Source organism: Bubalus kerabau, chromosome 15 (genome assembly GCF_029407905.1).
Source record: "Bubalus kerabau isolate K-KA32 ecotype Philippines breed swamp buffalo chromosome 15, PCC_UOA_SB_1v2, whole genome shotgun sequence".
Taxonomy (NCBI): Eukaryota; Metazoa; Chordata; class Mammalia; order Artiodactyla; family Bovidae; genus Bubalus; species Bubalus kerabau.
In genome coordinates, this window is record NC_073638.1 from 7,701,957 (window position 1) to 7,714,988 (window position 13,032).

At 38.2% G+C, this 13,032-nt stretch overlaps 1 long non-coding RNA gene across 1 annotated transcript in view; it reads right to left on the reverse strand.

Moving 5' to 3' along the window:
- Positions 1-1,982: 1,982 nt before the first annotated feature.
- The window catches only part of LOC129628042 (uncharacterized), a 69,613-nt gene continuing 58,563 nt past the window's right edge, over positions 1,983-13,032 (reverse strand). The window contains exon 3 of the long non-coding RNA XR_008702701.1: positions 1,983-2,447. This is a non-coding gene — a long non-coding RNA (uncharacterized LOC129628042). The remainder of the gene's footprint in view (positions 2,448-13,032) is intronic.

Below are 13,032 nucleotides of genomic sequence, written 5' to 3' on the forward strand. Positions count from 1 at the left end.
TTATGGGCACAATAAAGGACAGAAATGGTATGGACCTACAAGCAGAAGATATTAAGAAGAGATGGCAAGAATACACAGAAGAAGTATACAAAAAAGATCTTCATGACCCAGATAACCATGATGGTGTGATCACTCACCTACAGCCAGACATCCTGGAATAAGAAGTCAAGTGGGTCTTAGGAAGCATCACTATGAACAAAGCTAGTGGAGGTGATAGAATTCCAGGTGAGCTCTTTCAAATCCTAAAAGATGATGTTGTGAACGTGCTGCACTCAATATGCAGCAAACCTAAACTAAGCAGTGGCCACAGGACTGGAAAAGGTCAGTTTTCATTCCAATCCCAAAGAATGGCAATGCCAAAGAATGCTCAAACTACCACATGACTGCACTCAGCTCACATGCTAGCAAATTAATACTCAAACTTGTCCAAGCTAGGTTTCAACAGTATGTGAACTGAGAACTTCCAGATGTTCAAGCTGGATTTAGAAAAGGGAGAGAAACCAGAGATCAAATTGCCAACATCCATTGGATCATTGAAAAATCAAGAGAGTTCCTGAAAAACATCTACTTCTGCTTTATTGACTACACTAAAGCCTTTGACTGTGTGGATCACAATAAACTATGGAAAACTCTTCAAGAGATGGAAATACCAGACCACCTGACCTGCCTCCTGAGAAATCTGTTTGCAGGTCAAGAAGCAACAGTTAGAACCAGACATGGGACAACAGACTGGTTCCAAATTTGGAAAGGAATACGTCAAGGCTGCATATTGTCACCCTGCTTATTTAACTTATATGCAGAGTACATCATGAGAAACACTGGGCTGGATTAAGCACAAGCTGGAATCAAAATTGCCAGGAGAAACATCAATAATCTCAGATAAACAGATGACACCACCCTTTTGGCACAAGTGAAAAAGAACTAAAGAGAATATTGATGAAAGTCAAAGAGGAAAGTGGAAAAGTTGGCTTAAAACTCAACATTAAAAAAACTAAGATCATGGCATCCATTCCCATCACTTCACAGCAAATTGGTGGGAAAACAAATGAAACAGTGAGAGACTTTATTTTGAGGGGCTCCAAAATCACTGCAGATAGTGAGTGCAGCCATGAAATTAAAAGATGCTTGCTCTTAGAAGAACTATGACCAACCTAGACAGCATATTAAAAAGCAGAGACTTGACTTTACCAACAAAGTTCCATCTTGTCAAAGCTATGGTTTTTCCAGTAGTCATGTATGGGGGTGGACTATAAAGAAAGTGTGGAAGAACTGATACTTTTGAACTGGGGTGTTGGAGAAGACTCTTGAGAGTCCCTTGGACTGCAAGGAGATCAAACCAGTAAATCCTAAAGGAAATCAGTCCTGAATATTCGTTGGAAAGTGAAGCTGAAACACAAATACTTCGACCAACTGATTTCTCTTCATTGGAACAGATCCTGATGCTGGGAAAGATTGAACATGGGATGAGAAGGGGACAACAGAGGATGAGATCATTGGATGGCATCACAGACTCGATGGACATGAGTTTGAGTAAGCTCTGGGAGTTGGTGATGGATAGGGAAGCCTGGTGTGCTGCAGTCCATGAGGTCACAAAGAGTTGGACATGACTGAGTGACTGAACTGAACTGAGGTATATTATATGGCTATTGCCTTTCATGTCTTTCCTCCTCAAGGTGCCAACACTAAATGTCAGGACAATGTTTGCTCTTTTCCAATCTGTACAATTTTCCAGTTTTTTTAAATAGTCTTAGCATATCTTTCTCTCTATTTTCTAATAAGTTATATTGCTTTCAAAGTTAGCTGCTTCTTATCAAAAGCAGTAATCACAAGTTCTTCAATAAATTAAAAAAAATTAAAGACAAAAAATACATAACAGCTAAACATTCACTATCTGCAGTTAGGGTCAGGGTGAAAATCTGTGTACCACAAAAGCATAGATGTCAGATGAAATTTTTCATTTAATATTTGTGTACATATTCATAAGGAGACAAAAAAAGTAGAAAAAATTACATCAAAATGAAAAGACTGATAAAACATCAAAATGCTAACAGTAGTTATTTTTATACCTGTGCCTTTCCCATATTTGCTAGAGTGTTGCTTTGGGTATAGTAACAAGAAGCTAGAAGGTATTAATATAACAGAAGACCAAAAGAAGCATATATCACTACCTAAGGAGGTTATGAAGTGACCTAGCTGTGGTCTCCCAAGCATTCTCAGACACTGGTTAGAACCATCCTTGAGGAGAACATTACTCAGTTTTAACCCTGCAGAAGATGCAAAGTTGTATCAGATGGAGACTGCTACCCGACAAATGTCTTTGCTGAAGACTGTCCTAGAGATCTTAGCAATGCAGCTTCACTGGTTTGCATAATCCACCCCTTGCTCTGTAATGATCCACACATCTATACATGGTTAGGAGCTCCTTTATGCTTCTTGTGAACGGCCACCTGAGGGTAAATTTAGAAGAGGGAAGTTAGTAGGATGAGCTAACACCCATTGGTTCAGTTGATTTCAGTGTAGTGATAGGTCGTGATTTCTCTTCTTCCCCTTCCTCCACTATCCATTCTAGATTCCTCTCTCAACTATCATCGTTACAGGTCTTGTCAAATGGTATGACTCAAACCTCTATTCTTAAGTGGTTGGACCTTTGATAATATGCTTCTGAGGCTGCATGTGATACAGTTACAACTAGCATGAGAGTCATAACTGGCATGTGTAGTTACAATTGGTGTGTGAGAATGAAGAGATGTCCAATTGGATCATGTAGGCCCCACATGTATCATTCCTTACCTCCTTTATGTATGAGCAACCCTCCCTCCTTCTGTTTATTAGAAGCAAACACTTCTTATACACAAAGAACACAAAAAGCAGTCATATCTTATGTTTCAGTGAGATCTTTGTTGTGTTCCCTGGTAAGAGTGCTGTTGCATTCCCTGGCAAGAGTGCTCCCTTCACACATTAGAATCACTAAAACTGCATAGCTTAGAACTGTCAGAACAAGAAACAAAAATTCTTTCTGTGAGACTGGGGTTGGGGAGGGGGTGGCCACAACTGTATTTTATTCTTATGGTGGACTGATGCCGGACCAAATTGATTCTTATGACTTAATTTCAGCAAAACTCTGTTAATGGCCAGAAGGGCTGAAATGAGGGTTATGTAGTACTCTAGGGCCAAATAGTCTGTCTCAGTAGGGCACAGTGATATTCCAGAAACTATTGGAAAGGTGTATAACTCTCTGCTGCAGGTAGCATGGTTCTGCTCTGGAAGTAGAACCCACACTATAGTTCTTCAACGAGAGCTTGCCATTAATTCTACCTTGAGTCTTTTTCTTAGATTAAAATTTAATTAAAAGATGCTTACTCCTTGGAAGGAAAGTTATGACCAACCTAGACAGCATATTAAAAAGCAGAGACATTACTTTGTCCACAAAGGCCCATATAGTCAAGGCTATGATTTTTCCAGTAGTCATGTATGGATGTGAGAGTTGGACTATAAAGAAAGCTGAGCACAGAAGAATTGATGCTTTTGAACTGTGGTGTTGGAGAAGACTCTCGAGAGTCCCTTGGACTGCAAGGAGATCCAGTCAGTCCATCCTAAAGGAAATCAGTCCTGGGTGTTCATTGGAAGGACTGATGTTGAAGCTGAAACTCCAATATTTTGGCCACCTGATGCAAAGAGCTGACTCATTTGAAAAGACCCTGATGTTGAGAAATATTGAAGGCAGGAGAAGGGGACGACAGAGGATGAGATGGTTAGATGGCATCATTGACTCATGGACATGAGTTTGGGTAAACTCTGGGAGTTGGTGATGGAGAGGGAGGCCTGGCACCCTGCGGTTCATGGGGTCGTAAAGAGTTGGACACGACTGAGCGACTGAACTGAACTGAACTGAGTCTTTTTCTACCACTGAAACCTTAACATCTAAACTCGTGCTGGATTACATTTTCAGTTAAACCTGCTACAGAGACTTTACTTATTCTTGCCCCATTCAACACTGGCAATAGGAATATGGATCATAGCAGTTTCCCCAGCTTTGAAATGTATTGCCTTCCTTGATGAGCATATTAACAATTAGTCCTCTGGGGATGGGTAGTGGGGAGAGGGCGAACAACATCCTTTGTAGTGTTTGTTGATTTCCAGGATGTAAATACTTCCACCATGAACAATTTCAAGCTTCCATCAAAGATCTCCAGAGATACACATTTGAACTCTTTGGACCTGGTCAGAGTCAGGTCCTGTTAGGGTAGAATTGCCACAATATTAGAGAATCTTACCTTTGACAACACGATCATGTGTTTTTACAATGAATTCTAGATATGAAAATTGACTTAGCTTCAGGAAGGCAGCCTAGCCCTCAGTTTCCTGTTTCTCCAATCTTGCCTTCTTTTGATTTAAAATATGTACATCCTTGTTGATTGCCCATCTATTTTGCTCCTTGGGACATCATGTTCTATTAAGCATCTTCACAACTCTATGGTCAAGCCCCCTTGGCTGCTGCTCCTCTGACATTACCAGTTGTGATGGTAATTAGAACTGACTGGCCTCTGGCGAATAAGCGTTGCCAATGCTTATTGTAATTCTGGAGCTCTGTCATCCCAATAGCCATAAAGGAACCCAGCTTTATGACTGCTTTTCCGACTATTGCCCCTAGCCTTTAATGGAAAGTAACCATTGAATTTATTCATGAAGCCTGTGCCTCAGCACCTCCCTGACAGCCTTGGTGAATGTTGTGTCCCTTGGACTTATGTGTAATTCTTGGTGAGTCCTCTGGCTTCACAAAATATATCCATACCAGAATGTTCACTCCATGAGCCTTTCCATTTCTTCCTCTACCACTTGCCAAGACAACTCAGGCATTTCTATTTCTCTTCTTGTGGACCATCACTTTCTCCAAGTTCTAAGAACCACCCTACAAGTAAATTGGCCATGTCTCCCATATCCTTGTCAAGAAGTTAAAAATCTGTGTCCTGAGAAAGTGCTTCCAAGCTAGTGAATTCTTGCTTATTCAATATTATCTGTGGATACCTTAATCAAGAATGCTTAAAATCTAATCGGAGACATAATTCTTATCTCCTGGTAATAAGCATGATAGCTTATTTTTGCAGACTAGTTAGGGGTACAATCTTCCCTTCTTTATTAGGCTCAGCCCATCTCCACCTAAGTTATGCTGGGATTCAATCCTAACTATTGGCCTTGCATTCAGGAAAAAAGATGAGGAAAATTCTCTGAGAGGTCACCTGTTGGCTTGTAGAGAAGAGAAATCTATAGTGTATTCCTGTATTAGGGAAATTCTAGCTCTTATTAGAGAGAGGTTGGCTATCTCATCAAGCTCTGAATCCTAACCCAAATTTCTCAGGGTAGCAGCCCCCAGATAACCCTATCCTGTATTTAAGTGGCTGAGGTTTTCTCAACCAAGGTCCTGACCTTAGCATAACAGATCTCTCTGGACTGAGCATTTAAAATTCTCTGGCAGTCCATGGGGTCGCAAAGAGTCAGATACAATTGAGTGACTGAGCACACAAGGAGCTCTTATATTAAGGTCTGATCTTACTTCTCCATTATGCCCACTCTTCCACTATATGAAATAAGGGCCAAGAGCCCTGTGACTCTTATACATAATCTTTTTAACTGCCCTATTTTCATTATACCTCTGCATCAATACAACTGATTAATAACCAGTCAACTCGTTGTCCCTCTAGAAATCCCTCAGGCATTGCAAAAGTGTTCTAGTCACAGTTTTGAAATGCCTGAATCATCTCACCATTAAGGTCATTCCCATCCACCAGGGCTTTTTACCAGATCAATACTGGTTAATAGTTTTAGCCATTGGCCTATCACCTAGTGACAGGCTTTTCCATGCCCCACATCCACGTGGGATGGAGTTCCTCTTGACAGCTAGGCAGTGAGTGGGCTAGTCCTTGAGCCCCATCTCACATACAATCTGATGTCTTAGGCCATTGTTGGTGTACATTATACAGCTCTCCAGGAAAAAGATGCCAATGTGGAACCAGGCATGCAAGACATTTATTGGGGTAAAATTTCTGTGAGAAATAAGGAAAGAGGTAAGGGAAGAAGGAGTAGGCAGTGAAAACAATGATAAACTTATACAGGGGTATGACGGTGCCCTGATGCTAGAGGAAGCTCTTCCATTAAACTTCAGTTCTGCTTTCTTGAAGAACTTCTTCACCCATTGTTTTCTATAGATATTGACTTGATTCTCTGATAGGAATAGGGTTTTAAACTATTACCTTATATGTCATATCTGTTATGACTACTAGGCACTATGTCTCCCCTGAGGGATATTTGGGCAAATTTGGAAGCCCAAAATTTACAGCTTGAATAGTCATAAACTTTACCAGACTAGGCTCATGTTTTCTTTGGCAAAACAATTTCCTCAAAGATTTAGAAATCTCCAGGCTTGTTTCCTATCAACTTCATGTGCCAACAGCTCCACCCATATGTTATTTTCTGGATACAACACACAGGCTTATGTTGCCTTGCTCCCATGCCTCTGCTTTACCTTAATCGCTTCCACTGAGGTCATCTGAATACAGGCTTGACTGAGAAGTCCCTATTTCAATCTGCTCTTTGAAGCAGGGCTAGGTCCTTTTGCTTGAAAATTCTTCATGAGAGACATTTGAACAATAAGAGTCCTTTTCTTGCTATCTGATGTACAAAGGCTTTTCTAAACCTGCAAGGTCCCAAAAGAAGTTTGGCTTTCTTTTAACCTCTGTTAACAAATCTATTAATTATTAACTTAGTTAAATTTTCTTCCTTGTTTTACCTTGTTAAAAGCATCAAGGAACAGCCAACACAGGAAATTTTTACTCTTTCCAAATACTTCCCTTAAAGCTTTAGGCCTAGTAAGCTCTCATCCTGCCTTCCAATTTATCACAGGCAACTGACTTAACAAATATTTTACCACAACATCCAAGGATGACAGATTTCAAGCTTAACTATTAAGATAATACCACATAGTTTGGGTTTCTCTTATGGACAGAATATGAGTTCAAAGTGTGAATTTTAGATAATAGTAAGGGTGAACTAACAAAAAAAAATCAAAACAATTCAGTGACTTAAGAATTATACAAGTTTCTGTCCTTTTTATGAAACATTCTAGAGAGGGTATTTCACATAGATAAGCAATTGATATTAGCTCTACCATCTTCAACATGGTGGCTCTGATCATCATCTTCTCAAGACTAAAGAGCATCGAGGTACATGCATAGAAGTCTAAAAGAGGTATAAATCATTTCTGCTCATGTAATATTTGGGGAATTTATTTATGTAAGATAATTCCAAGGGCTTAGGGGACTGTATTGCTACACTCATAGCTTAGTTACAATTCTATCAGTATGAAAGAAAGTAAGAATGTATTCCCACTGATAGCTAACTCTAACAGTGTCAGCTATTTCAATTTGTTTTCTCTTCAAATGCAACATGTCCATAACAGAACTCATTATTTTCTCCCATATTCAGCTCTTCATCCTGCTTTTTGTACATCTGTTAATGGCATCACCATTCTAATTATCCCTTCCCAACATATTGGAGTAATGGTTGGCTATTTCTTCACTTTTATTATCCATATCCAACTGAATATCAATAAATTACTTGTTTTTCTTGATTGGTGCTCTCCATGTCATTCTATTTTTTCTGTTTCCAAACCACCAATTTAGGCCATTCCTCATTACTACTTAACTCAATTATTGTGATGACTTTCTGAGTTGTCTGCACAACTCCACGTTTTCCAATTTTCCAAATAACCTGATGAATTAGCTTTCCAAAGCATATCTCTGAACTATTAGTTTTATGTACAACAGTTTTTAAGAGTCTATACAAAATTATATACCCTTTAATCTGCTATCCAATCTGATTATATACCCTTTAATCAGCTATCCAATCTTGTATTCTATGTCTTTGGCTTTTATTCCAAAAAGATTAGCTGCCAATGTCCACCCCTCCCCCATACATGTGCTTTTTTCCACTTCCAAGCTTTTGCTAATCCTGTCCTGTACTATGAAATTCACTTTTCCCCTATTTTTAAAGATAGCATAGGCTCTGGAGACCTGATTTCTAATCTGTCTCACCACTAGTACATTGACTTTGACAAGATATCTAATATTTCTGTTTCATCACTTTTAAAAATGAGAATGAAAGCACCCACTTCTCAAGGCTATTTTTAAGAATAAATACAATTAAGTTCAATAAAGTGCTTATGGGAACCAATAATAGATTAACTGAATAAGATGAATGGATGAGTGAGCTGGAAGATAGAATGGTGGAAATAATTGATGAAGAGCAAAATAAAGGAAAAAGAATGAAAAGAATTGAGGATAGCTTTCAGAGACCTCTGGAACAATATTAAACATGCCAACATTCAAGTTATAGGGGTCTCAGAGGAAGAAGAGAAAAAGTAAGTCAATGAGAGAATTTTTGAAGAGATTATAGTTGAAAACTTACCCAGCATGGAAAAGGAAACAATCAACTCCAAGAAGTGCAGAGTTTCATACAGGATAAACCCAAGGAGAAACACATCGAGACACATACTAATCAAGTTAACAGAGATTAAACACAAAGAAAGAATATTAAAAGCAGCAAAAGAAAAGCAACAAGTAACATACAAGGGAAAACCCATATGATTAACAGCTGATCTTTCAGTGGAAACTCTGCAGGCCAGAAGGGAATGACAGGATATGTTTAAAGTACTTAAACAAAAAAAATATACAGCCCAGATTACTCTATCCAACAAGGATCTCATTTAAAATTGATGGAGAAATCAAAAGCTTTACAGACAAGCAAAAGTTGAGAGAATCTAGCACCACCAAGGCAATGGCACCCCACTCCAGTACTCTTGCCTGGAAACTCCCATGGACGGAGGAGCCTGGTAGGCTGCAGTCCATGGGGTCGCTAGGAGTCAGACACGACTGAGCGACTTCACTTTCACTTTTCATTTTCATGCACTGGAGAAGGAAATGGCAACCCACTCCAGTGTTCTTGCATGGAGAATCCCAGGGACAGGAGAGCCTGGTGGGCTGCCGTCTATCGGGTCACACAGAGTCAGACACGACTGAAGAGACTTAGCAGCAGCAGCACCACCACCACCACCAAACCATTTAAACAGTTATTATAGGGACTGGTGGTTCAGACAGTAAAGCATCCACCTGCAATGAAGAACACCTGTGTTTGATCCCTGGGTGGGAAGATCTCCTGGAGGAGCATATGGGAACCCACTCCAGTATTTTTGCCTGGAGAATTCCCATGGACAGAGGAATCTGGCAGGCTACAGTCCATTGGGTCACAAATAGCTGGACATGACTGTGTGACTAAGCACAACACGTATAGGCAATAAACACAAGAGAAAGGAAACACCTACAAAGACAAACCCAACCAATTAAGAAAATCTCAACAGGAACATATATATCAATAATTACTTTAAATGGAAATGGATTAAGCCCTCCAACCAAAAGACACAGACTGGCTGCATGGACACAAAAACAAGACCCATACATATGCTATCTATAAGAGACCTGGTTCAGACCTAGACACACATACAAACTGAAACTAAAAGGATGGGAAAAGATACTCCATGCAAATGGAAATCAAAAGAAAGCTGGAGTGTCAATTCTCATGTCAGACAAAACAGACTTTAAAATAAATAATATTACAATAGATAAAGAAGGACACTACATAATGATCAAGGGACCAATCCAAGAAGATATAACAATTACAAATAACAGGGCACCCAAAATAAGAGCTTCTTAATACATAAGGCAAATGCTAACAGACATAAGGGAAATTGACAGCAACACAATAATAGTGGTTGTGGTTTAGTCACTAAATCGTGTCTGACTCTTGTAATCCCATGGACTGTAGCCTGACAGACTCCTCTGTCCATGGGATTCTCCAGTCAAGAACACTAGAGTGGGTTGCCATTTCCTTCTCCAGGGGATCTTTCTAACCCAGGGATCAAACCCAGGTCTCCTGCATTGCAGGCAGATTCTTTACCAACTGAGCTACGAGGGAAGCCCTCAGTACTAAAATAATAGTAGGGAACTTTAAAAGCCCACTAACACCAATGGAAAGATCATCAAAGCAGAAAATTAATAAGGAAACAAACCTTAAATGAAACATTAGACCAAATGGACCTAATTGATATCTTCAGAACTTTCCACCCAAATTCAGAATAGACTCTCTTCTCAAATGCATATGGAACATTCTACAGGATAGACCACATCTTCGGTCACAAATCAAGCGTCAGTAAATTTCAAAGAATTGAAATCATATCAAACATCTTTTCTGACCACTATGCTATGAGACTAGATATCAATTACAGGAGTAAAAAAAAAAACCTGTAAAAAACACAAACACATGGAGATTAAATGATATGTTTCTAAATAACCAACAGATTACTGAAGAAAATCAAAAGAGAATAAATAAATTCCTAGAAACAAATGACAATGAAAACATGACAATGCAAAACCTATGGGATGCAGCAAAAGCAGTTCTAAGGGGGAAATTTATAGCATTACAATCCTATTTCAAGAAACAAGAAAAACATCGAATAGGCAAGATAAATTTACACCTAAAACAACTGTGAAAAGAAGAAGAAAAAAACCCTAACAGTTAGTAGAAGGACAGAAATCATAAAGATCTGAGCAGAAATAAATGAAAAAGAAATAAAGGAAACAATAGCAAAAATTAATAAAATAAAAGCTGGTTCTTTGAGAAGATAAAAAATTGTCAAGCCATTAGTCAAACTCACCGAGAAAAAAAAGGAGAAGAATCAAATGGACAAAATTAGAAATAAAGAAGGAGAAGTTACAACAGACAATGCAGAAATACAAAGGATCATAAGAGACTACTATGAGCAACTATATGCAAATAAAATGGACAACTTGGAGAAATGTACAGATTCTTAGAAAAGTTCAATCTTCCAAGACAGAATCAGGAAGAAATAGAAATTATGAACAAGCCAATTACAAGCACTGAAATTGAAACTGCAATCAAAAATCTCCCCAAAAAACAAAAGCCCAGGACCAGATGGCTTCACAGTGAATTCTATCAAACATTTAAAAAACAGCTAATCCCTAGCCTTCTAAAGCGCTTCCAAAAAATTGAAGAGGAAGGAACACTTCCAAACTCATTCTATGAGGCCATCATCACTCTAATACTAAAACCAGACAAAGACAACACAAGAAAAAGAAAATCATAAGCCAACATAACTGATGAACATAGATGCAAAAATCCTAAACAAATTTCTAGCAAACAGAATCCAACAACACATTAAAAAGATAATACCCCATGATCAAGTCGGGTTTATCCCAGGGATACAAGGATTCTACAATATACACAAATCAATTGATGTGATACACCATATTAACAGATTGAAATACAAAAGTATATGATAATCTCAACAGATGCAGGAGAAGCTTTTGACAAATTTCCAAACCCCACTTATTAAAAAAAAAAAACTCTTCAAAAAATGGCACGGAAGGGACCTACCTCAACATACTAAGGCCATATATGATAAACCCACAGCAAACATTATTCTCAATAGTGAATAACTGAAAGCATTCGCTCTAAGATCAGGAACAAGACAAGAGTGCCCACTCTCACCACTACTATTCAACATAGTTTTGGAAGTCCTAGTCATGGCAATCAGAGAAGAAAAAGAAATAAAAGGAATCCAGATTGGAATAAAAATAAAACTCTCATTGTTTGCAGATGACATGATACTATACATAGAAAACCCTAAAGATACCATCAAAAATTACTAGAGATAATCAGTGAATTTAGCAATGTGGCAGGATACTAAATCAATACACAGAAATCAATTGTATTCCTATACACTAACAATGAAATATCAGCAAAAGAAGTTAGGGAATCAATGCCATTTGCATTGCAACAAAAAGAATAAAATACCTAGGAATAAACCTACCTAAGGAGACAAATGGGGAATCCCTGGTTTCAAATAGTAAAGAATCTTCCTGCAATACAGGAGATCCAGGTTTGATCCCTGGGTTGGGAAGCTTCCCTGGAAAATGAAATGGCAACCCACACCAGTATTCTTGCCTGGAGAATCCCATGGACAGAGGGGGCTGGCAGGCTATAGTCCATGTTGTTGCAGAGTCAGACACAACTGAATGACTAAGCACAAATGGAACAATTATGTAAAGCAAATTACACATGCCAGGCTCGTAATAATATCTCAACAAATTACATACTTAAGCATCTCAAAAATTCATTACCATATGTGAAATAGATAGGCAATGGAAATTTGCTGCATGATTCAGGGAATTCAAACAGGGGCTCTGTAACAACCTAGAGTGGTGTAATGGTGAGGGAAGAGGGAGAATGTTTAAGTGGGAGCAGACATGGGTAAACCTATGGTTGATTCATGTTGATGTTTGATAGAAATCAACACAATAGTGTAAGGCAATCATTCTTCGATTAAAAATTAATTAAAAAAATAAAGTGCCTATAGATAATATGTATTCAATTAAGGTCAATTTCATTTTCTCTACTGAAATTTTGCCTATTTTCATTATTACCTCCTCCATTAAGTCTATTGCACTAATTACATTATTGCTAGTCTTGTCACAGATAAATTCCCAAATATCAGCCTGCTTGTATAGTTGGTTTCTCTCTGTTATACCTCTGCTATTTCCACAAGATAAAATCCTGGATCTTCCAATAGTCCAACGTGAAAAAGAGACATACAGAATAGATCTAAATAAAATCAATAGCTTGGAAGAAATCCAACCAAGACCTGGGTCTAACTAAATCCTAATCAACTTATAAATGAGGGTAGGATAATAAATGATTTATTTGTCTTAGGTCACTGAGTTTGGTGTGGTTTTCTATGAAGAATTGTTGTAACAAAACTTATAGCTTTACACTGTAATATTTAACATAGTACACTCAACAAATATGCAATAAACTACAGAATTTAAGTAAATAACAACTGTCATCACAATACTGGTAACTGTGTACCCTCAAATGAAAAATTATATTAGAAAAAAATAATCTTAT